This window comes from Bombus flavifrons, chromosome 10, assembly GCF_040668555.2.
Source record: "Bombus flavifrons isolate JBK064 chromosome 10, iyBomFlav1_principal, whole genome shotgun sequence".
Taxonomy (NCBI): domain Eukaryota; kingdom Metazoa; phylum Arthropoda; class Insecta; order Hymenoptera; family Apidae; genus Bombus; species Bombus flavifrons.
Window position 1 is genome coordinate 14377993 of NC_138451.1, and position 26249 is coordinate 14404241.

At 43.5% G+C, this 26249-nt stretch overlaps 1 protein-coding gene across 2 annotated transcripts in view; it reads right to left on the minus strand.

Moving 5' to 3' along the window:
* The window catches only part of bru3 (CUGBP Elav-like family member bruno 3), a 561536-nt gene that overhangs the window by 494367 nt on the left and 40920 nt on the right, over nucleotides 1-26249 (minus strand). Inside the window, exon 2 of one of the 2 annotated variants that reach the window (XM_069122357.1) lies at nucleotides 15650-15732. The gene's annotated coding sequence lies outside the window, so the exon portion shown is untranslated. Of the gene's footprint in view, nucleotides 1-9620; nucleotides 10373-15649; nucleotides 15733-26249 lie in introns of those variants that run through there. The other variant, XM_069122358.1, reaches the window with a different exon arrangement.

The window sequence follows — 26249 nt, forward strand, 5'->3', positions numbered from 1 at the left end:
TCGCGTTATTCGTAACGTTTCGAATAATCTTCGGTGTTTCTTCCCATTTGTAAGAGACAGGAAATTGAACAGAACGGAGAGCTGGATAGAATCGTCGTTGCGCTTGATTCGTTTTCAACTCGCGATAAACCTCTGCGTCTTTTCGTGACCGTAGAGACGTTAAACAAACCGGTGGAAACGAAATTTGAACAACGTGGCGTGGAGCGGAGCGGAGCGGCGTAGAGCGAAGCGGTGCTGCGGGCCGAATCCGGGGTCTGGATGCCGGGGGGCGGGCAGTCGACCAAAAGTGTCTTTGATTTCCGGAGCGACCAGCGAGGGAGAGTTGCCGGTACACGAGAATGGCGCTTCATTGTTGCCCGCGCAAGTACGCAATTAATTTCTGTCTGCGTTCGCCGCGGGGGAATGCAAATACGCGGGGAGATTTTGCCGGAGTAATTCGGAAGTGGCGTGGTATACCGCGCGCATTATGCCGCTTTCCTCCTCTCTTCCTCTTCTCTATTCTCTCGTCGCGAACCTCTGTAGGCAGTCCGCGCGCAGGCTTTTCCTGGCCTGTTTACGCGACCGACAGCGTTTCGTGTATTTCACCACCGTCTACACACAGTTATATCGTAGATGCGCACGAAACACCATCAAACCCAGCCCCGTCACTGACGATCTCCCGAGGACTCGAAAATCTCCATTCCTTTTGTCGCTTTCGAACTTTCGATGAATAAATTGCACGGTAATTGCCATTTTCCTTCTTTCTTTGCCTCGGTTGGACCTTACTTTGTAACGGTAAACGTTTCAAGACGATTCCGCTTGATATATCTTTTATTGTCAGTTATTATCGTCAAATTCAATTATAAACCGTGGCTAATCGGTTCAACTAACACGCGTTAATCTCAATAACGGGAAATTTGATATTGCAAGATATCCGCGCTTCTCACCTTATCCGAGAACGAGAGTATAGTAGAACGAAGAACGGTGGGGCCTTTCTTTCCGCGACTTTACTCATTTCCGGGGTGATCCGCGTCACAAAGGCAGCACGTTCCCGCTTAGTTTACCATTGACGAACAGTTGGAATTTAAAGTCAACTCCGACGATGCCCGTAACGGTTGCATCAATGGGCGTCGAGTTGGCACCGACGACGACGCGGTTTCACTCGATTGAAATTCATGGGGGAACGAATTTGTGGTTACGCGTCGTGAGAGGTAAGGAACAATTGTCGAAATACACGCGACCCAGTTTCCATTTACGTTTGTAACGGATAGGTGCCGCTTCAAGAACCCTTTTACAGTCCATGTTGATGTCTCGCGGCGCGCTATACCGGTACCGTAGTCATAGATACGCGAACAGTTCTGAAGCGTTACATCCGCAAATTGTATCGCTAATGCAGCCAACATCTTGCTTTGGTCGCGGCAGCCTTGCCTTTTAACCGTATGTCGCATCGATTTTACTACCGTGTGCGTTGTCGCGTGCCACTTCTGCGAACGAATGTTATTTTATGGCCCGGTTTGCCGCATGTTTAAGCGGAATGAATCTGCAATCAAAGTAACTTCCATGCAGATGCAAGTTGGTAAACGGCACGATAATCGGCGCAACGTGTGCGCGTGCTGCTTCGATTAACGCTTTCGTCCGAGTAAAATTTACAATGGTGCGTATCATCGTTTCTAGTATAATTACGCCGTGTTCCTATATGAATGTAAATAATATGGTTGGGCCACCTCTGTTCACGGATGCAATTGGACACGCTGCGAAATTTATTATGATTTATTAAGTGAAAACCGCAAGGTAATTTAACGATATATGTACCTCCATGCGCGTTGCTCGTACGAATTTGTCTGTACTTATCAATCGATTGCGAATTATTTTTATACCGCATCGGAGATAAATTGTATCGTCCGTACATATGTATATACATACAAATCGGTACCTTTAGTTAATTTATATAAACGAGGTATAGTTATAAACGCGATAGCTTCTAGAAATAGATTCCAATATCGATTACGGAGCGAAGGAATAAGGCAATGTGTAGGCGTGTTTTACATTCGATTGGACAGAGTTACGTTAAACGTTGGATAACGTTAAAAAGATACGGAAGAAGCGTAAACAAAAATATCGAGGATGAAGATCGCCGATTAAACGTGGCCACCGGCTGAAGAGCATTAATCGTACACGAAACGGAGAAAATAATTTAATTTGAAAGTAAAAACGCGATCCGCTTTGCAAGTCTGATGGTGGCCCATTGTTTCCCAGCGCCACTAAGAATATCCTTCTCTTGCTCCTCTCTCGAATGTGTCCGCTTTTCTTCTCTTTCTCCTCGCCCTCCGTCGCCGTCTACCGTAGCCTCCTCTCCTTTGTATAATCAAAACTCTCGAACAAATTTTCATATTGTTTGCGATTCAATTGGACAGGCAATTTCCGAGTCGTCTTTGAAAATATCTTCTCTCCTCCGTCGTCGATCCCGCCTCAACTTGTCCGCTCTTCGCCACTTTCCCCGTTTTCACCTAAGTGCACCGCAAAGTATACGTACTTAGTCAATGAAAACAAGTCCACGCTCCTCCGCTATTTATCTTCTCGATCGATATCGGTTCGTTATCTTAAATCCAACTTTTCCCGTTCGTGCTTTTACAGCGCACTTCGGATGACTTCCCTAAAACTATCGTTTCACCTTTCTTCCCATCGAATCAAGCAGCCGATCTTTTTGTGTTTTCCGATCGTTTGACGATAACATCCGCGTTCGCGGAATCGTTTTCGATGAATAATATAATTGAACGATTTAACCGAAATCGATATTTAACCACGTTAAACGCGTGTACTATCAATCTTTAATCGTACAACCGTTGCACCAAATTTAACAGTGTATTTGCACGTACAACGATCATGTGTCGTTCCATTAATATCGCCATTACCAATTTCTATAAACGAGAAAAGAATCCTTAACGAATGTTGCCATTTATCTGTCCAAATTATCGAACAAAAAATGTCGTTAAAACGACGCGTGGAACGTTTACGGCCTCATTATGGTTCTATAAGAAGAATGGAAGTGGTACGAGACTGTGACGGATCAGACACGGAAGTCGTAAGAAGAAAAAATTACAAATTTATTATGGTTTCGTTGGAACAACGTTGTAATAGTTACAAATGTGATTCGTACATTGTGTTTTTCATATAAAGAATTTTCATCGAGACGAAAAAATAACCTATACCGTCCCCAGCTGCCAAACACTGAGAAAGAAAATTATACTAATATCCTGCAATTTAAATCTGTACAACCAACTGACTGGTCGTATTTATATATTTGTCTGCGTTCAGATCGTAGATAGCAAGTGTAGTGATATGAAATCGCTGCAGCCAGGATGTAGCATAGCCCAGTTGGTGCGAAGCCAACAACGACGACGCGAACGAAACAAGCGAAATATTTATAAAAACCGCACGTTGTACTTCCACGCAGTTGTTTTATTACTATAATTCATCTCTCGCGGTGCACGTCGCGTATCTCTTTGTCCGCGCTTTTCTTCCAACTAACATTTATACATTTTTAATCCACGCTGGACTTTGCCGAATTAAAGCGAAAGATATGTAAAAGGAATATCTCGTGTAATTGTAATTTTAACGCGTTTAAAATATCAGATAATCACGCGTCGAACGATCGCTATCGCGTTCGAAAAATTCATCTTCGTTATTTTCACCTGCTGAACAAGTTCCGATAAATCTTCGTTTCAGGATGGCTGGGATGTCAAAGGGAATTCGTCTAATCCGTGGAAGTTGGGAATATTATGTCGGAGGTTAACCCGAAACAGGGTAAAGGGCATTATAAATAACGAAAGGATCTGGAAAAGCAGGTCGCATTTCTCCCATTTTCTGGACGTTCCTATGCCAGTGGTGGCAGCCTGGACACGTCCCTCTCTGACGGAAGGCAGAAGGAGAACCAGATTAGAACCCGACAATCAAGCCAATTATACACTCCGGTGACGCTGACCCAGCTCCTCTTCCAGCTTCTCTGTGTCCACTGTCTCTTTGTTCCCTCTTCTCCTCCCTTTCTTCGTTGAAACCTACAAGGTTCCGGTTCCTGCTACGGCAACCGGTACTGCGGTCCTACTCTGGAAACTCATCAGACCTGCCGTAATCCCGATAGCGAACGAGACCCCGAACGAATTGCTAGCGAAATTAAGCAGCTCATGCGAGACACGTCGAATATATGAGAAAGTATATCGTTCCCAAGAGGAGATATCGAGACAGCGTCACCGAAACCGTATCCTTTCCTTCGTCTTCGGTTATATGAAACCAAATCTACAACGTATGCAACACGAAACCATAATTTAACGATATTGTATCCCCTGGAGTAAAAGAGCGTCAAGTTAATACGAGTGACGTCGTTTAAGCGTACAGATACCTCTACGTAGAAAATGTTCGACTCTCGTAACGCGGAAAATCGCAAATCGATTTTTGCTTCAATTTTAACGTAATTACGATTTTACGAAGAGATCGGTCGCTCTCTAATCGGTCGTAAACGCGTTAAAAAACGAATTCGGACAAAGTTGGATGAACGTTTTACGAGTACGGTTGGCGAACTAATGCTGCTAGTTTCACTGGATCATTAACAAGGAGAAATCGTAGATAATTATTAGTTGGAATTAGAAGGAAGTAATGCTGGAAACGAGGTTACGTTCATGTACGAAGATGAGTTTACTTTTGCAGGTGCTCGCCATGCACGAAACTCTTTAAACGTGGCCATAAGCGAGAGCGGCAGTTTAACGCGCTCTGTCATTTGACCTGCATGTAGGAAAAAGTGGATGAGGAGAACGAAAGGAAAAGTGAAGAACTTGAACGGTAACCTCCTCAGAGACGTTTCTCCCCAGACCGGAACAAGACGAGGAAAGATCGGTGAGGGTCCATGTCTAGAGAATCTACACTGAGCGGCAGATTGCAGCCCAGGCCTTTGGAGGATCATCAAATTAGCGGAAGAGTCTTTGAGGGCACCTCGTAGAGGTGGCCAACTTGGCTGGCTCGTCATACTCTCTCTGTTGGAATTATGCCTCCCCTTCTTACCTCTTTCGCGACCTTTCCGCGAATAGAGTTGCAAACTTCTGCCTTCTCCCTTCCAGGCCAAAAGAGACAGAAAAGAGGCACATCGTACCCTCCCGTTTTTCTTTCCTGGCTCCTTTCTTTGTTTCTGTCTTCCTTCCTTCCTTTCTTTCTTTCTTTCTTTCTTTCTTTCTTTCTTTCTTTCTTTCTTTCCCTCTTTCTTCCTAATGCTGCCTCTTTTACTACTTTTACAGCTACGACGCTAATGCCAACTGAATGCAACTGAAGAAAATTTTCTCCGGAGCTTCGGTACCCAAAACGACTGAACCGACCTACGCTTTCCGCACCGTCTAGATATAAATGAGGGAACTTTCAAAAGCTGCCGAGAAAAGACGTTAGAACGAAACAGTTTCAGTGGTCGAGTGTCTCTATGTGACTACGTTTATGTATCGTTGGAATAATTTTTGAAGTTGGAACGTTCCGTAGCTGTCTCATGTTTAATTCCTTCGTTCTTAAGCTACTTTTCAACCCATGTACCGTCAACCGGCTATTGTACCGCTAGACTCGATCAGCCTTTCAAACCTACCAATGCGACGTAACGCGATGACCCTGGTCTTGCTGATACCGTTGGAATAATCGCGAGTTTAGCGTATTTCCAAATTGTTTTGTCTTTATACAATCTCACGCCGGATGTTTAACGCGTTCAAGCGTACAAAGGTTTGTAATAATCTCGAAAATAAAATGTCGGTACGATGGAACCAGTAGAAAATTTGGACATACGTGGCAAAGTCAGCTGCCGCGATACGGATATTTTTAACCCAAGGTGGATACGCTCGCAAGCGCGCGCGAAATCGCGCGTCTGCCTACACGCTCGCTAAATGCACATGCATACATGGATACACATAGAAAACGCGCGAATGTTTTATCGCAAGTTAGCCCTTTGCTACCCTCATGCAATTTACTCCGAAACCCGTATGTCTGGCCTGCAGCACAGAAACTAGGGCAGAAACACAAAGCCTGCCCACTGCCTGAGCGAGATACCAGTAACAATACCTAAACGCACAAGGGAAGGACGCCTTTTTCGTCCTTTCCAACCTCTCGTTTATAGGAACGGGTTTGGTTGGCCTATCGCTGATAAAATTGTAAAGCCCCGGAACTGAATATTTTTCCACTACTTGATGCATCTAACCTCGTGGCAATCGTCCGCTTTGTATTGACGTTATGCAAAATCCTTTTAAACCCATATTCAGATTAGATACGTATATATGAAAAAACTTTACCAATCACGTGTCTTTTTATTAATTCATTAACGCCGTTCGGCAAGTTATCTTTCTGGAAAAATATGTTTTACCGCCATCGGGCGGCCGCTGTATACATTTTATTTTAAATCATCGCCCTGCGCGATGTAGCAACAAAAAGATTCACCAGGACTGCAACATGGCCGATAGCTGTACAGAGAATCTAGATCTTGCGTTAGAAATTCATAGTTACGCGTGGTTCGCTTGCCTTGCTACTCGATTCGATCGATATGACGTCACACATCTTCGTGGTAATTTTAACCGTCCGACCGAACGAGGACCGAGAACATCGAAGTCGGGTCTCCTTCGAAAAGTTAAGGGAAACGCGATGTTAGCCGGCCTGTCTCACTCGCGTAAATATTTAGATTGGTCACGTGCTGGCAAAGAGATGGCGAGATGATTTAAGCAAATGCGCGATTCCACGAGGGACGAATACACGATCGGAAAATTTAGCGGCCACGGAAAGCAATAAAAATTGCTTTTCGTTGAAAAATTCAACCGACGTTTCTTCTAATACGTTTATCGTTCAGAGGACGGTTAAACAACAAGATTAACCCATTACGGATTAACGTTGCACCCGACTCCACCTATTTTGTAACCATTGAAAATGCACTCTGTAAAGTGTATACAGTGTTTTAGTAGGAATTATTATTGTTTATTTATTGCACACCTTGACCCGCGCGGAATATCATAAATATTAGATATTAATCTTATACCAGCATGAAATATATGAACGAATAATACATTGTATTATATTTTTTATTTTACCACTATTAGTATTAGTATATTCGTTACAGTTGCTATTAAATTACTGAAAATTTGTCGACAACGCTGAAAATACACTAGTCGTTTCCGAGAATGGGTATCGTTGATAAGTTTTCGGTAGTTTAATACAATGAAATTCACTGTTTAATAATACTTTCAAGATTTACAACTTTGTATATACCTCTTAAAACGAATTTCTCATGTTTTTAAATCGTTGGATTTAGAAATGATACCGAGGGATTAATGTTATTGCTTCTCCAACAGTAAAGCCTTTACCTTTTTTCTTACGTTTTTCCTTTATACTTCTTACCGAGTTAGCTATGGCATTTATTCAACAATGTATTTTATTACCCAGTACCGCTGAGGAACCGAGTTCTCGACACTTGGTGAAGAAAATAGGCTTTAGTTCACGAACGAGGGGCGCGTCCTTGTTCGTTCTACCATCGGTAAAGAGTTTCGCGCAATTCCTATTTTCCGCATCTTGATGTTTTCCATGGTTACACCGAGGCAAATAAAGTTTTCTCAATTTCCACAACCGGTGCCAGCGTGTGTCTGCAAGTACGTCACCTACTTCGGGATCGAGGAAAGTCGATACTAGAGAACGGTTCGAGAAATCTTGGTCGAATATCGTCGCGATTCATTGCCGAAACGAGCTTCGTCCGATCAAACTTCTAAAAGTGGGATATTTTCATATTCGTTCGTTTTTGTCCCCCCTCGAATGCAAAAAACTAGTCGCGGATGTGTTAGTTTAATTTTTATGCTCGTGTTTATAACCTCCGGTAGATTTTCTGGCAAACGGAAAATGTCCACAAATGGTCAAGCTTACGAAACATTTCGATGAAAAAGATAAAATTTCTTATCTCGCATAGTTCGTAGTTGCGTAAAGTTGGATAAGACATATTTTTGTAATGAAACTTACAAATATCAAGAACGTTCTCTCTCAAAATCTTCTCGAAATCTTTATTCGCGGTACGAATTAAAAAATGATGGAACAGAAAATTTCTGAACGAAATGCGCACCCTTCGCGAATCAATTCCGTTGTCATCGAAGATAAAGGTACTTTGACATCGCCATTATCAAACGGTTAAAGTACGAATGGTTGGAATCGAAGTCCATTTTCCCGGGGGGGCTGGTCCATTTCGAGTTAAAGCGCAGCACGATCGCGCGCCCGTCAGAGCGTCGAGTCATCCCGCAGAATCAAAGCTCTGCACAAATTGGCGTGCCTGATCAGGTTAGTAGGAAGACCGACCACCCCCTTTATCGACGCGTGGAATTTTCAATTTTCCAGAATAATCGGCCGAGTGCGTTTCTCCGTTGGCTCTCTCTCCGCAAACACACGACGCGAGAAAACGCAGTTGCTTTGAAACCACGAGCGTGCCGTGAAAAGTATAAAGGTCGCGGGCAGGTGGATTCTCGAATCGCTAGCGCCAGAGTACGCGGATGAGTCAATAAGTGTCGGCTCCCTCCACGATTTGCATGACAATCGGATAGTCATCCGTCCAGTATTGTCATCTATGATCGTCGCGGAGTGGATATGCCCGGTGCATTCTCAAAGGAAAAGGCCTTCGTTTCCTACCATACCCACAAGCGTGTGTGCTTCATCCGAGCTTTTATCGTGTACCCCGGCTCTGTCTCTCTATTTCTCTTCCCGTTCCCTTCGTGCACACATTCTGTACGGCATCCCGTCATGCTCTCGACCTGGCAAGTTGAGAGCCCTAATTAAATTCAGTCTGGGTACTCTTACCGAGCGCGGTCCATCGTTCATTAAGCGTCGGATCAAAGTGATATTCCCGTAAAGTAGTTCCACTTTGTGGCGAGGGTTCACCCTGCCTATACCTATCATCCCTTACCTTTCCCTTTACCTCATCCCAGCCAATCTCGCGGAGACAGCACCCCGACAGTCCATCGGCGTTTACTCTAGAGGCATAGGTGAATCTTTAACGTAACCATCGTACGAATGATTAATTACTCGATACACCGACCGTGGTCACCTTGCTGCTAGTTAACTATGTTTTCGGTTATTTTAATCGTACTCGAAAGATTATGGAAATATCGCGTTCCCCTGTTTCTTCAACGGGACATATTCCCGTTATCGCAAATATGTCAGCAAATACTCTTAGCGCGGACGGATGCTACGAGTTTTAGGTATATACATATTAGTCGCGGGAAGACAAACTGACAGCGATAAATAGCGTGAGAAACTACTAAATATATTAATAGACAGGTATTTAGCGCAGTTGGCAATATATTTCCTCGATAGTTTCACATTATCACGAGAATGCCCTTCGCGTCCTCGTAGGATTAATGGCCTCCGAATGAGCCATAGAAGGCAACGACGTGCAGCTGTTACGCAGCGGCACGGTGAGTAATTAGCGACCATAGCAATTCCCTGATCGTTAATAACGACGCATTACATATAATATAATAAAATTAGAAGCGTGGCATCGACGATTAAGGACAGCGATGCAACTTGCGCGCGCAATAAGACCGCTTTAGCGCAAGCAACGCGCCTCGAGAAGAAAAAAACAAACGAAGAGTAATGCTCCGTACCATCATGAATTCGTCGTAGAGGTAGGAAATCTCCGGGTAGGTTATAAAATCGACCATGATGTCGTAGCACGAACGTGTCAACGAATTATCACTGCTGTCGAATGTCGAACTATAAAGCACTATAACACTCGAAGGACAGAGCGACGCTGCTTATGGAACATAAACGGACTATGGATGAAATAGCTGGTGAAACGAAAACGTGGCTTTGGTAATCAAAGTTCTCTGCCAGCATTCGTCGAAACTAGGAGACAGGATGTATCTCGAATACCGGCGTGTTACTTGGAACTGCTACTGCGCAGAATCACTACACAGCACCGCTTCACTTACGATACTTCACAAACACTTGGCGCGATTCAATTTCTCCGGATATAGATAAAATCGAGTGCCTGTAATCGCGCGTAGACTCGCACGCACCTTTCGTCACATCGATATATTTACTCTTCGTCGACTAATCGGTCTTTGAACATTTTTATACCAACACCCAAAAAAGCACGCAGCACCAATGCCTCTGTGATTCACACGGCACTAAACGTTTACCGCTGTTTACGCGTAGCGATGTTTACGCGAGCGCGCCGTGATCGTTTTCGGACTTTCTCAACCGCGCACGAATACTTAAGGATCACTGTTGTTAATTTCACGACGGCCGCGTGCCACGTATTTTACCAGGGCCGATATGTACCAACTCCGACGAAAGCAGAGGAAAGAATGGGAACATAGAAAGGCACGGAAGGGCGCATATAACTACGACTGGCTTATTGTCAGGGCCGTATCGTGGAAGTAGAAACGAAAGGTCCACGAGACACCCACAAGGATAGAAATGGGCAGCTTTATGCGCAGACGAGAGATAAAAGAGGGACCAGAGTAGACAGATATATACACGTATATATAGGTATATAGAGGGAAACGAGGACTCGCAAGCCCACGCTTGCGAACGAAAGCACAAGGGAGAGTAAGCTCGGTCACTGAGGCGTCGCCACTCGGCTTGCTTCCTCCGGAGTGACTCCCTCCTTTACTTCTAGTCCCCTACCATTTCCATTCCATCCCTCCTTAACCTCCTCCACCTTCTTCTTGTTCTTCCACGTCATCTCTGTCTTCGCGTCTTTACCTCGCGAAAACGACCTTCTTCGCGAGGCATAACCACGGAACTTTCTCCTAATTGTTTGATAGCCACCGTTCCGCTACGCCCCTCCATAATCGTTAATATAATAATCATATAATTTAACGAACGCCATAGATGTAGCTCTCCGATGTAATCGGTGACTGAAATTTTTAGAAACATCGTGCCTTCTTGCCCGAGCGCCGGAAAATCGTCCGTCGACAGTCGAAAGATATCGCCAGGCAATCTAGGTACATACGTGCATTTCTCTGCGGATTTTCCGCCAACAACGTATGCGAACTGACTGCGAATACGTGTCTACGGACAATTGTCCGTCAATCTGGACTAAGCTTAACTCCGTTACTCTCTTGCACGTAACAAATTACTATCGAGCGAAAACGGTTGAAGATTAACTGCATCGAATTAAAGATTACACGCACGTTCGAACGATAGCCGACGTTTTCTGTGCGACTCCAGGGCTACACGGTGCTTAATGAATTACGAATAACGGACAGTCGGAAGCATCGAAATCGCAGAAATTTCGTTGGACTCGAGGGCGGCACAGGTGCACGAGTAAGTTACAAAAACTTCGTTAGGGAGGAATGCAAACAATGCCCGATCCGAGCTGTTCGGCTCTTTTCTCCGCGTTTTTTGCACCTTTCCCGCTACGCTCCAGGCTTTGCACGCGTAAGTATCGTTTCCCTCGTGAAAATTCGCGCCGATTCGAAGCGCCCTGTCGTCCCCTTTGCTCGACGGGCGTCATTGACAACTAGTCGGAGTTTAACGATTCTTTCCATCGAGTTAGCGAACCCTGTAGCATACCGCCGCCAATTACACCAATTTTGTCAGTAGTTCGCGATCCGTCCTTCGGAATTTCTGATCGTACCTTAGTGCGTCGCTCTAACCTATATTCGCTACTTAATTCCGCTCCTAATTTCGGCGCGATAAAGAAGGGCTTCCGACCGCAAAAATATCGATGATCAGCGAATAGCCAGGAAACCGGATCGTAACTTTTCCACTTCTATTTCTCTGTTTTAATATCTATTACGTACGATTTCCATACGATTCTCTGAATAAAAATAAAAAGATATTCCTTCTTATCGCATCCTATATCATACGTATCCCTGTTTATAAACTTTTATGTGACCTTTTTGAAAAATCTAGCAATAAGGATATTCATTAATTTCATTAAATATATACCACTAAAACTTCTATGTAAAGCATTAAAACGTAAAAACTAGGAGCCTCGACTACTTGTTTCGATTCAACGACATTATTCCTCGACGTTATGCTCGAAAAAATTAAACAAAGAACGTTATATTTCCGATCGAATTCACCACTGAGAATCTTTCTGTCGCCGGCAAAATACCACCGAACAGCGGTAACATCTGGCGATCTGTTAATGTAGAGGTCGACTAGACCAACACTGCAGCCAAGGCGGAGGCTGAGTTGACGAGCAAAGCAAATAAACAGGAATTAAATCTGGAAGGCTTTATCGTAGGAAAATGCTCCGAGATTTCTCGTGGAAAAAATATATATCGCGTACAATATAAAATAATATAATATGTAACGTAAAAAGTGAAATGGTGAGTCACCGTTGGCGATGAATTGTCAGACACGTGAAAAGCCCATCAAACCTTACGAAGAACCCATCGAAACAACGATGCGAGCGATTCGGAATAAAGATTAGCTTTAGTAGTTTAATTACGCGATTGTATATCTGCGAAGAATATTCCTAGACAAGAAACAAGGTATGACTACAGCTAAATTCAGGACCGTTCAGGCTCGTTCACGAGAAGATAAATAAAGGTCATTGTAATTGAACATTTTGAAATAAAAAAATTTAAGTTAAATCTAGAGTGAAAAATGACTCAAATGATACAGATTCGATGGGAAATACTATTCGTTATATTTATGACTAACGATAAGGATCGGTAAACCGTACTTTTTATATACATAGATATGCCATCCAATGTAAAGAAAATCTATATTAGATTTAAGATCGTGTAGATGTAATACTATTTTAACTCGTCAAATAACTCGTTTTTTTTTAGTAAGTCTATTTCACATACATACATATAAGATACAGTTCCACCGACTATACGAAACACGCACGTACACATACATCTTTTCTCTCATTTATAACGCAAATTAAAGCGGAAATTGCGCATAAAGAACGAAACGCACAACATTGCCATTACATCAATAACGACGCGTGTCCTCGTTTTATATGCCCTGAGGTAGATCGATGTAATATGAAAATTGGGTGCAATCCGAATAATAAATAATAATTTTCCATTTAGCAAATGAAAAGAACAATTTGAAGCGTGTCGCGTGGATAATCAGCGCGTCTCTTATTCCAGCCAACATGGAATTTGGATCTACAATTCCGCATTTTCATCTCTAATTTCCAGCAAAATTTAATCTGGTTCTGGTGACACACGACGGAAACTTTTGGAAAGATGAGCCCAGATTGTAAGTCATACATGAAGCAAGTTTGTGTAAAACAAACGCGGCCGTTAAGATTAAGTTTGCCGGGAACAATGATTTTCGACGTAGTCAAATAGCTGGAACAATTCGTCAAATAAGTCTGCCGCTATAAGTCGTGCACGCTACAACAGAATCCGTGAGAAGTATCGCGATAACGGCCGGAAGTGGGATACCAAATACTTTCTTTCGGGGTTTCGTACGAGCGTGAACAAGCGCGTGCGCACGTGCAACGATCGCTTCCGTAGTAAGCATAGGCTAAGTATAGCCGGTTAGCCACGGGCATTGTTATTGCTTGCACAGCGGGAGCGTTCGCTCGCGATCCCTGTTTATGAAGGGTCCGCGCTGCTTGCCCGAGTTATGGTCTCAGGTGCGTCCGAATATTACAACTTGGATCGGTCAATCAACAAATGACCAACATCCTAAATATAGGTCGGACGTTTATTCAAAACGCGCATACAGAATTGTAAGAAATTCCAAACTCGATTAATTCCTCCGTTTATGGGATACGAACGTTTATGTCCATTAAACGAAACATCCTCGTAAATAGGTAAACGTAAACAGGTATCGTCAACCATTGCCGGAAGAGTATCTAAAACAACCTATTACCTTTACATATACCTTATTTGTAACAACAAATATCGTTATACCTGTTAAAAAGCTAAAAGATTTAATCACCTTGCGTTAGATTTAATCGACGACGTTAATCCCTTGTATTTTCGAACAGCTCGAGTTTCACGAATAAACTACGGTGAAGTATCTTCCCCCGACGGAACAGCATAAAAATGTCAAAAATTTCGAAACGGTCCACGTCGATGGACACTCACCGGAACGCTCGAAGCAATTGAAGAGAATTTTTTTTCGTGTTTGGTGAGCCCTGTGAGCGTGTGCTCGGTCGTATGCCCGTAGCGACGCAAAAATGCGTCCGTATATACCCGTATATGCGTCTGCTGCCTCTTCATAAAGTCATAACTCAGCCAAGCCCCCGGCACATCTCTCGGCATAACATTTAAAACGATTTCCGCTGGCAGCAGTGCCAAGACCGGAGCTGCGTTGTTTCGGGGATAGATTAACGAAACATAACGCCAGTACTCGCTACGGACTTCCAAGGGGTAGCTTGGATAATGGGAAGGGGCGTGTTGGCACTGCTCTGGCAGTTAAGCAGTGTTCAGTGCCGGTGCTCGTAGTCTTCAGCCCCTACGGTTACGATCGATGGAAATTTTTAAGAGAGCTATAGTCTATTTGCTTCGAAAATGTGCAACAAGGTAGATGATTTCGTTCGAGTCAGTGAGATTTGTCGTTCGGTTTGTCAGTGAGATTTTCCAGTGAGATTTGTCACGCGTAAACCGCCGAGTGATACTGATTAAAAGTCACATATGCCGATGAAGTAAGACTTTAATCAGCAGTTGCGAGGATCAAACGGTACGCAATTCGTATAAAACTGGAATAAGAATCTGATGCTTGGTGACATTTCGATAAACCACGGAGACAATCGTTCCCCTCTTGTGGGTTATTTATACTGTTGATCGTTTTCAAGTTGTAGAAGGTTTCTTCGCGCCGAAAGAACGAGTCAACGGATTGATTCGATAGAATTCTTGCGCCATTCTCTCGGATCGCTGGTTGCGGGGGAGTCCCGACATTCGAAGTAACGCGTACGTATGTATATACACGTTGGCACATAATATCGTTATACGCAGGATGAAACGCAGACGCGACTAGTTACGCGTTTCCTGGGACTAACCGTGAAAAGAGGAACGCAAAATTCTCATATTACTCGGGGATACGAATGCGTATAGCCAGCCCTGGCATTTGTAGAAGGCGCACGGAAAGTCTGATGATACATCGTGGACTCTGCGAGTTGCGCCCTCTGGTCCCCCGCTCTCCTTTCGACTCTTACCATCGGCCCTCCATTCCCTTCCTAACTACCCTTTCGGCGTTAAGAGATTAACTTGTCACGCCGGGCCATTTTAATATTCCGGATCGCGGGGTGAATCGCCGGAATTTGCCTGGAAAACGGCATACGGCTCCGCCAGCGATAAGTATCTGTTAACGTCACTGCAGCTTTGTCCGCTCCCCTTTTTTCTGCGTGAAACTGTACCGAATAGAAATTACGGCAGTTCATTTTCGCGCGCGTTCGATGGCTATTCGATGAAGCGTCACAAGAAACCGAGACAGACAATTTTTCATTTTCCAAGTTCACCGTTGATTCGAACGGTCAAAACGGCCTTTAGTTCGCAAACGAATTTCACGATCAATTTTTACCGAGCAACTTCCATACATACGTTCGCGAGTATGCGAGTATTTCGAGAAACGCGGACACTTGTAAGGAAACATTTAGATAAGGCAATCACGGGTTGACGTAACCCACGTACAGTAAGTCGGTTCACCGGTGTATACGAGAAAACCGAAAGGAGGTAAATTGTGTTCTAAATGTGTAAATACTTACCCCTGGTAAAGTCCGCTTCTCATGCAGAGCGTTCTGGGCACTGATTGCGCTGTCACGACTATAGTAGGTGAGAAATGCACAGCCTGAAACAGAGTAGAAAACAGCAACAGTTAATCAAAACTGGGACAAGATTTTACCAGATTGCTGGGAAATAAATGGTCGATAATTATTCGCATTCTTAAATCGTTATAATTCCTATACACTTTATTTCTCGTTACTTTTTAAATTATAAGCATTAACCGCATTTTACGCAATGATGCGCTAGTCGTTTATCGATCGTTTCTTTCCCACCTTACTATTCATAGTATAATTTTCGTTCAGTTCGTTAATTTCTCTTCAAAGGCCGAGATTCGAAACAAAAAGTAAGCGTGCACGGGAAACGTTCGTGCGAATTCCAGTAAGAAACGCAGATGGAAAAATATCGTAACGTTAATCGCAATCGCGGCGAACAAGAATTACGTATTTACAAGTTCTGTGGAAAATGAAATCTATATGGCAGGTTTATCTGGAAGGTGATAAAGTGCACCCTTGGCGTCAACCTTTCGCATGCGTTCACCATCTGTCCAACATTTACGTGACGCGAGTCAATGCGTCACAGTAATTAGATATAAGCGATTGAAACTTTTCGCTGCATAATTACTGGCGCGACCACATTAAGAAAACTTCTGCGTTATAATTTTTTCAACGCGTCGTAGGCAACGTGCGACAAGCAAAGGGGTGGCAGGGCGTCGCAGAAACGTTCGCCGGAAATGTCCGTACATCACGCAGTTGCGGAGTCGACTGAATTCTTCGAACTTTTTGGTTCGTCGCACAGGAATGAACGTGACGTTTCCATGGGGAAACTTGTTGGATAGCCCTCCCGAAGATCGTTTCCTGCTAAATTCGCGAACAACGTTTCACACACGACGGTTGTCGAATCTTGACGACGATCTATCAAGAATCAAAACGCATTATCGATCGATAATCGTGATATTATATTAGTTAGGTCGACTGTTATATTATGCTGACGTATCGCTCGTCTGTCTTTTCGTTATGCTATCAACATTGTTACGTAAGAATCCCCGTGTAGTACAAGAACAAGCTGTTGTCTCGCAATTGATATAAATAATAGCGTTATAAAGGCATGATAAGTAACATTAAGATATATATGATATAGTATAACGGGATTTTCCGATCGGATGAGGCTAACGAATCGATTAGAAAAAAATTCGAATTCGTTGAAAAGGACAACGCGTTTTAATCGAATCGTTTATTCGCGCACCGTCTTGGAAATCTCCTGGAGCAGCGGAAGTATCATCGGCGTTCTCACCGTCGTAAAATTAATTTTCCAAAACGACTCGAACCAGTTTAAGAACCGACGCCAGTATAGCGGGTTAAAACGATGGTAATTAACCCTAGAATTGGACGGTGGCTGAACCAGACCATTATCGGCTATCGCACTGTCGAGCAAACCTCCTAGAACCGCCTTCCTATCGGTCTGAGGATTTATTCAAAGGGCCTGTTCGCCCTATCTGATCGCCATTTGACTATCTCAACACACCGAGATGGATGTAAGCAAGCACGCGCGTTGCAAGACTCGTGGACAGAACTCGGTCTAAGATCACTTACTATTTACGACACGACATTATCGTGACTGCCCGATAGCCTTGATCTGTCTATAATCACGACTGCCACGGATACGGAATCCATTAACTATTCGTTTTACGGATAATCAGGATAGCTTCGCATACATAGAAACATGCATCCCTTCGTCGTCGGATTCCGATTGGATTTCTCCGAAACTTCTACACCGTTCTTTTCACTTTACGCTTTGGTGAACTTTGTGATTAATTTTGTGAAAGGAAAAATAAATCGATTCTGGAACATATTGTCGAAGTAGACATTTATGAACGTACATGTACGGTACGGTTAAAAATTTGTCACGATAGGTTTGTTAGAATTTAATCTTGAAATTAAGATTAATAAACTGTGGAAGACACAATGTGTGTATTGAAACAATACTATATGATTTTTATTAAACAAAGTTATAGTAAAATACAAGTAAACGTTATGAATGTTGACAGTTGGCTAGTTATTCTCAGACTGACTAAGTGATCCATGGCCCTTGGAAAGATTTTGAATCCCCACTCTCTATACGGTAATGAGTGTGACCTATGTGGATGTCTTTGTGGCGGCACGTGTCACGGAACCTTCCAGCAGCTTCGCGATGCAAAGCGCTATGCCATCAAAGCGCGACACCGACGTGCCGAATGTTCCGTCCATATCCTTATACTTCTTCCGCCGAATTCTCGGAAGAGCATGCACGCGCTAGCAGCCGCGGTACATCTAACGAACGCACGCTAGTGGGGATAGCGCTGGGCAACGAAGGGAATAATCCGATCGATCGATCACCTCATCTGTACGCGATTAATATCGTTGTATTCCAACAAGGTTTACTTTTTCAAAGCTAATCCCGCCGTGCGGTCCCTCACAGTACGTCTACCAAAAAGGCATCGACGCCTTCGCCACACTCCGTGGTCAGATCCATTGGAAGACAAAGTCTCTATTGTTTGGCAATGCGACATCTCGTTGGGTCGCTTGCCACTAAATTATCTCACGTATTCTCTAACAGTCGCATCATCGACATCTCGGTTGACCGGCTTCGACAAATATTCTACGCAATCATAAATTATCTATTTGTCATAATATCGTCAAGAAAATGCGTTAACATGTACAGTTTGTCTCGTAATAAGCAATTCGCCGATCCTGAACGTATTACTTATTTCCAAGGAAAACTGCACGTATGTGAAAATTTCATACATCACGTGTAAACGATCTTACGTGTCATAAACACGGAACTGTAGATTTTACAACTTTATCGTGACGCTCTTCTTTCCTAAGAATCAAAATTTCATACTTTCGGGCAAGAACTAAAAATGATTTCGTTCGCATTCATGTCACGAGAAACAATAAAACGTAATAGAGAAATTATTCCTTCGTTCCTGGTCTATTCTTTAAATGAAATATCGAATATTGCATAAAAAGATGGCAATTAAATATGTAAAAATCTACCCGCAGCACCGATTTCGATGATTTTTGAACATGTTGCGAAACTCAACATTCTGAACAACTTTTTCCTATACGTGTAACCGTCGGCCGACCGTAGCTTCCAAGATATCTGCGAAAGAACTGTCCGCAGTGTCCGTATTTTTTATAGGTTTGGGTTAGATGTCGTCATTTTGTTCTCGTGGGACGGCCAACAACCAACCAACGCTAACGTATACGTCGTCGCGGATGCACAATTATAGGCAGAATTCACTACCGTGATACCGGACACGTGCAGTGGACAGTCGCAGCGAATGTATAACTGCGACGGAAACTAAGGCCGTCCGACAGTTATGTGCGTAGGTAAAAGCTGTTCAAAACGTTGAGTTTTATAACATATTGAAAAATCACCGGAATCGGCGTTCAAGATAAATTTCTAAATAATTATCTAATAAGATTATGCGAGATTATATTTCGAAAGGGTAAATATCAAATTTATATCGGTATGTGAATGTTTCAACGATTTAGCTGTACCGATACTGTTGTAATAACTCGAGGCAAATTATAGCTATTCAGATATTAAATTAAACTATCGTGACTCTATTTCACGTTCACTCAAGTAACATTCTCTGCAGATCGGTATTGCGAGTTATGCTTTCAACGGTATACCTTCGTGTCATAAAATCTCTTCTACCGACAGATTTATCAGCGTTGTTTCGTAACAAACAAACAAGCCTGCTGGCAGTTTGTGCACGATTGCTCGTCACATCGTTCGAGCATGCAAAATTCAAATCGGTCGTCGGTGTTGTCGTTTCACCGAGCCGTGCCGCGAAGCTCGAGACGTTTTAATCTCACGGAGACTCGGAGGATGCAATTTCGTCGCGATAGCAGGTGGAGTCGCTGCGGCAACAGTTTCTTAGCGGGGAATTACGTCGTCGCGTCGCGTCGCTTTGGAAACGAGAGCAACAGAGAGAGGCATACACGGAGCGGGAAAGAGAAGGCGGGAAATACCGTGGAAGTAAGGAAAAATGACGCAATAAGAAAGACGAAGGTGTACAGTTGCCACGGTGCTGTAATTTTTCATGTAACGCGACACGTTGTACGCGCATCGAGATCCCCCTTAGTTATCCGAAGGTGTTGCGAAACGGTGATATTCGCGCGTAGGGCGTCTAACCTAGCCCGCATAAAAGCTCCGGCGAAGGGTGGAACGAAAAAGGGGAAACGCGTTAAAGAAGAACGAAACTGGTCGTCGTGTTGGCGATGAATCCGAAAGTTTGCAAGGGGTCGTCGCCGGCGGTGGTCACGCCAAGTATTCGCTGTCAGATATACGCTAGTCCGACTTCACCATCCCTTACCCGTGCTGCCCCATATCGTCCTGGCAAATGGGAATAGACCGAAATATTTATAAACATCGCCGGTGCTTATCTTAATTGCATTGGGACAGGTTGCATGACACTCTTATTCTCCGCGGCTAATATCCACCGGGAATAGAAAAGTTCGTGAGCCATACGCCCTGCGGGGCTTCAAGGCGAATTAGCTTCCGTGGCGTATCAAGAACAAGGGCGACCTTTCTTCCTACCTCTCGCGCGCGCTTTCCTGAGCTTCCGCCCCGTCTTCCGTCCGAATTAAATCTATAGATAACGCCTACAGCCATACACGAATTGCCAGACTGCGAGACAGAAGCTAAATCTACTTTTCCGAAATTTGCATTTACTGGATATTTGCTTTCTCTCGCGAGGTACATCATTTCGCGGCCAGTTTCATCCAAATGGTAATTAGATTCGATGCTGATGTTCGCCAGCTAATTTCCAATTTCCAATCTGTGACAACAAAGAGAAAAAAATCGGCCCCGTTTCGATGACACACTTTATATTCGCTTAATTTTCATATCGCAGTGTATTCGTCTATTTGGCACTACTTTTTTGGCTTCCTTCGAATACATTTGGATTCGAAAGCCCGGTATGCAACTGCCAACTTCCATCCTTGCCAACGTTGTTCCTACGAGCATACCGAAGAATCAGGTTGAAACGCAAACTGTATTGCTTAGTTCTTCCAAGTTCCGTTACGAATGCATCGGATCATTGTAAAAACAACAGAGAATACATACTCGTTGTCCGAAACGACCATTAAATAGCCATTCGAGATGTCGATACGTTTCTTTCATTAAGGTTTAAACAATTAGTTCAATTAGATTTAAACGAGAGATTCGTTCCCTCCCGACAGACGTATTTCACAGATTCGTCTTTATTTTTCCGCTCGATTCTATTTTATTTATATTCGTGAGTGGAGAAACGAAGCGTAGAACGTTGCGTGCTGCTTGAATTTCGTGTACGATTCTTTTCTTTATTCACGCACGTTCAAACGTCCCCAAGAAATTCATCGAGGAAATTACTCGGTTGGTTCGGAGCGCGATTGCCTTCTGAATTTCAAGCCTCTGGGCAATGCTTATCGCTGGAAAAGATCGTCCTATCGATCACAATGATCCCCAGTTTCGATATTCGCGACGAAAAAAAATCGAGAAATCGTCGGGCTAATATCAGTTCATTTAGTCTCCGTTCTTCTTATCTCTTCGCGCTACTATTTCGAAAATTTATAATATTCTCCTCGAATTATTTAAGCGCCAGACAGGAAGAAGAATGCTAGGTATAGCACAACGAGACGTTTAAACGAAGAGAATAAGACAAGAGAAAACGAGAACTAGAACGAGAATATGAAAGGCACGTGTTATCTTCCAAGATGTCACAAAAGTCAGGTATTCTGCAACGCACGGGCAAGATATATTCGTTAGAGACTATTCAAGAATAATGTCGCGTTTTTATCGTCTCTGCTCCGTGGGCCGAGAGTAAAATTATCGCAAGAATACACGATATATGACCATCGACGAAACAATTGCGATCACCCTCCAACTACTTCATTTTCTTCTCGCTCCTAAAAAGAAACGCACTCGAAGAAAGAAATTAAGGGTATCGCGCTAGCACGCGTTTGCAATTACGATAAGGTTTACGATTAGTTTGACAATAACGCAGTTTCGAGCAATCGCAGGTCATCGACGTTCGAAGATCGAAGGAAAACAAGAAACAACGTCACGAGACAGCTTTATCGAGAAAATGAAATTCTAAGACTTCAGTCAATTAGAACGAAAATGATTAACGAATTTTCAAAAATATTCGAATTATTTAATATTCTAATTAAATTCCAGATATTATTGGAAAAGACAACATCTATTATCATCACGTCCATTTACACTGTAATTACCCGTCATTAACTAATCGTAAGAATCGAATAATTTAACGCGTCCGACTGATGAATCGTTATCGAAAATACAGACACTACCTACGTTGTAACATTGTAAATTCAGCGATTCAATTATTCCGTTGATTCTCTGTATAGCATGACAGGTTATTGCGTGCTAGTGGCAAAAAGCAATGTCCTATATTACGCAGCCGGTATACCTCGGCTATCCCCGATGGCACTTAATTTTCGCTATGCGAATCTAATTAATTCAATTGGGATTAATTATCCTCTACTACGAACGGACTCGCGCCGATGTTCCTCGTGGCCTCAACGTGGGAGACCAATTTGTAGAACGGCTGCCTGACGGTCGCGAGGTACGTATTTCGCTGGTATCACGCTGATTCGCAATCGTTCACAGACGAGTCGATTAAAACGACGCGGAACATGCCTGTGCAAAACGAGTTATTGTTGTTCCGGTCGCGCCTGTGTCATGGAGATCCGTCCAGATATCATATGTTAACACACCTATATGCATACGCGATTCGTTCGCATAGGCGAACGATTTGACGTGAACATTAAACTCCGAACGACCGATCGTTCGCGTCTAGACACCTCTAACGCTCTTAAATATTTAATCGTAAAACTGTCGTAAAGCTGGTGTGAATTAGTGACGCCACGTCGTCTCCGTGCCAATCGAATAAAGAACCGACTGGCAACTTCGGCCCCAAGTAAATTCATCTTTACGATAATTGGAGCTGGTATCGGTACTCGGGAAACGGTGAAACGATGTAAACATCGGAGGATAATCGAGCGCGTGTTTCGCGTAACGCGAATGCTCTCGAGACAGAGTTAGCGGGCTTGAAAGCCACGAGACCATGAAGATCATCCAGCTACGGAGCTTTCGCCTATAAACTTACCGATGTGTATCGATCACGAACGAACGGCTAAACAGGCACATACGATACGGATGGACAAATAGACAAAAAGAGGAACGATAGGAAGAGACGTGTGGAATATGGACGAAAGTTGATGGCGTCTGACGACCGTCCGACGTCGACAAGGGTGAGGCGAGGTGGTTAAAGGGGATTCAAGAGTAGAAGAGCGTTTTATTTGCGAGGCAATGCGACGGCTAATACACCAGTCACTGGACAGCGTCCAAGTCATAAAATGGATTTTATGACGCCGATCGATACAACGAGATCTCTCTTTCCCTCTCTTCGACGTCGTTGTCCTATCTCCGTTCCTCTCTCCCTTTCAATGGACAACTGCCGACGCCTATGTCTGCTGCCTATACCCCTCGAGAGAGACCACCACTCCTCCAGTCTACTTCGTTCCGGCAAACTCAGGGTAAACCGAAGACGGAATATAATTCGTTTGTGCGTCGCATGTATTCATTAATGAAAAAGTTTTCCATTCCTTTCTTAGCACCTTTTTCCTTTCGCTCCTTTCCTACCGACGCTCCCCGCATCTCAAACTCGTAAAAGTTGAAAGACACGCGTTACGATATACCGTTATAAAGGATGTCTCTGACGTATCAGCGACCCACGAGTCGTACTTCTAAGTTTCGTATTAGCGATACTACGTTTAGCACTTGATACGCGTATTAACGTATATATGGACTTTGATGCTAAACTACTTACGCGTATTTGTACGATTATCGTATATTACATATTGGCTACGACCACGTGTTAAAGGCCGTCGCGTTGGTGTCATTTAACTTGCCGCTACCAAGACTATTATACTATATTAAACGAGAAAGAAACGACAAGCGATACAGCGTCACCTTCGAAAATAGGAATACCGCTTGTAGAAGAGGCGAACGAGAAGACAGAACTTTGAAAATAAATGCATGCCTGAATGAAATTCGGCCGTGCAGTGCTTTGCACTCTGAGATAAACATTTCTAAGATGCACTTCCCATCCTTGGGAACGATCAATTTTCCGAGAACGCTTTTTCCATTATCTCCATTTAACAAATGAAATTTCCGAATTGAGGAAACAATTGTAACGTCCAGATACGATATTGTTTATTTAACTCGTTTATTTGACTCTCCCAATTATCTTAACAAGATTCGAACGGGTTGCTGGCAGAGGCGAATATCGCAAAGAGGACGAAGAAGAGAAAGTTTCTGAGCCAACGACTAGAGGAAGGGCGATTCCCGCGAACCGAAACGGTGTTGAGCGAGCGGTAGGCAGCCAGGGAATTAGAATTTTACGGTTTCCCTAATGAATTGAAACGAAATGAGGCTACGATAGACCTATTCGCCGCACCTACACATTAGACCCTGCAGCGTCTTAGCACTGCCACGCCACTGCGTCGTGCGCCGCCACGGCGTCTCGACGGCTCGTTTCGCGGGATTCGCGCAGACAAGGAATTTGCATCTCGGCTGAAAATTGAAATGCCTCGCTACAATGGACAGGGAAGAGTGTCCTGTGGAATGGCCTTTATAATAGAACGCAGGTAATATAGCCGAGTCGGAACGAGAAACGTTCTCAGGCGATAGCGTCCGGCACACGTATACATATATATATACACACATGCAAGCTCGCTGATACGCCGCACAAACTCGCCTCGCTATCTGGGAAAAAACGCTGGGATGCGGATATACAGGTTGAAGCGACAATTATTTCTATAAAAGGAATTGTACACCGTTTTGTTAGGTAACAATGAAAGGTAGATTTTGTTGGATAACTTTTTCTCCTACGCTTCTTTGATCACCAGTAATAATTTTTAAACTTGGGAAATTCTCGCTACCATCGTAACGGCTGAATGTGGAAATTACTGTAAATGCTCGATGATGACAGAAACGATGTAACGTCGCTGTTCTAGAAAATCGCGATGGTACAATGTAGAATTCAACGTTTGCGATAAAAATAACGCGTTTACCGGACGTAACGTATGCTCGTATTTCCTTTTGGCACTTTCGAAGCATCCTATGTAATACGAATAAACGCGGCATTCGATTATTTAGAACTTTATAATCCTTGGATCTCATACGCGTACGATATGAGAAAGCTGGAACGTTAGATTAGCTCCTTATACCATTAGCTCGTTGCCTCTTGCTTGGATAATTACCGTACCACCCTGTATAACCATAACCCAACGTAGCAGCATCCAACGAGCAACGTTTACCCTCGACGTTGACATCTTCTCCGCGCAGACTTGCGCGATCTTTCGTTCACATAGATGCATCCAGCGTAGATACGTGTACGAAAAGAGGCGCGATATACTTGCAAAACGTGCAAGCGAGAAACTATGTGTTAGCGTGGACGCGTTCGTGAACGTGTTTCAGCCGCGCATCGACAGTACCGTCGTTGTTGCGCAGAGGAAATTGAAATATGCAAATAACCGCAACCCCGACGCCACCTAGCTAGCAGCTCCGCAAAAGGTTGATGTTTCATCCTCAGAGTATCGGCATTTATCGTCAATGTTGAATATCGCGCGCCTTGTTTCAGCGAGATTGCTGCTTTTTGAATATCGATGTCTAGAAGATTCTGCGTACGTATCACGTATTCACCCGTGTATCACGAGTAAATCGACCGTTTATCGGTAACGGGATTTTTAGAGGAGAATTTATACAAGAGTAGTATCGTAAATGAAATTGTACGGCTTTTCGTAATACAATTAACGGACAGTATAGTATAGTAGATATATACTATAAACGACAAAATTGCACGCACCGTTCTCTTATATCTTGTACTACGAAGTCAAACAACGTCAATTTTTTCCACAAGATTTCATATATTGTCCTATCCTATCTATTTTTCCCATCGAAATCGTCGTTTGTTCGTCGCGTGATAAAAAATGTCACCGCCTTACATACGCTTTGAATGTTACCTTGAATAATGCTACCGCGAGAAAGAGTCAATGCAATCCTTTTCTCGAATGGTGTCAAAAAGGATTAAGGTTCTCGCGGCGAAGAAGAAAAAGAAGAAGAAGAGGAAGAAGCTTCGTCTCTTCCGCGGTCACGAAATCCCGGTCCATAAGGCCGTCGAGAGCGCATAAGTAAAGTGGTCGCATGGTACGGAACGATGAACCCACTTCGTGGTATTCTGCCCCATCGACCTTTGCAACGCGGCCAACTGCTCGGGAAGCTAGAAGCGAAACGTAAGGCAGTAGCTAAGAGTTTAAAGACTGCCAATGACGCACACTGTACTATGAAACTGGCTGTAGCGTCCGAAGTTATTCGTGCATATCGATGAAGCTTTCCTCTAAGAAAGAAAAGTGAAATCAGTTCAATAAGAATAAAGAAGGCGAGGGTAAAGAACGTGTATCTCGAATATCGAGAGAAGAAACATAGAGAAAGTTGTTTCTTCTATTAATGAAAATGCCACTAGACGTT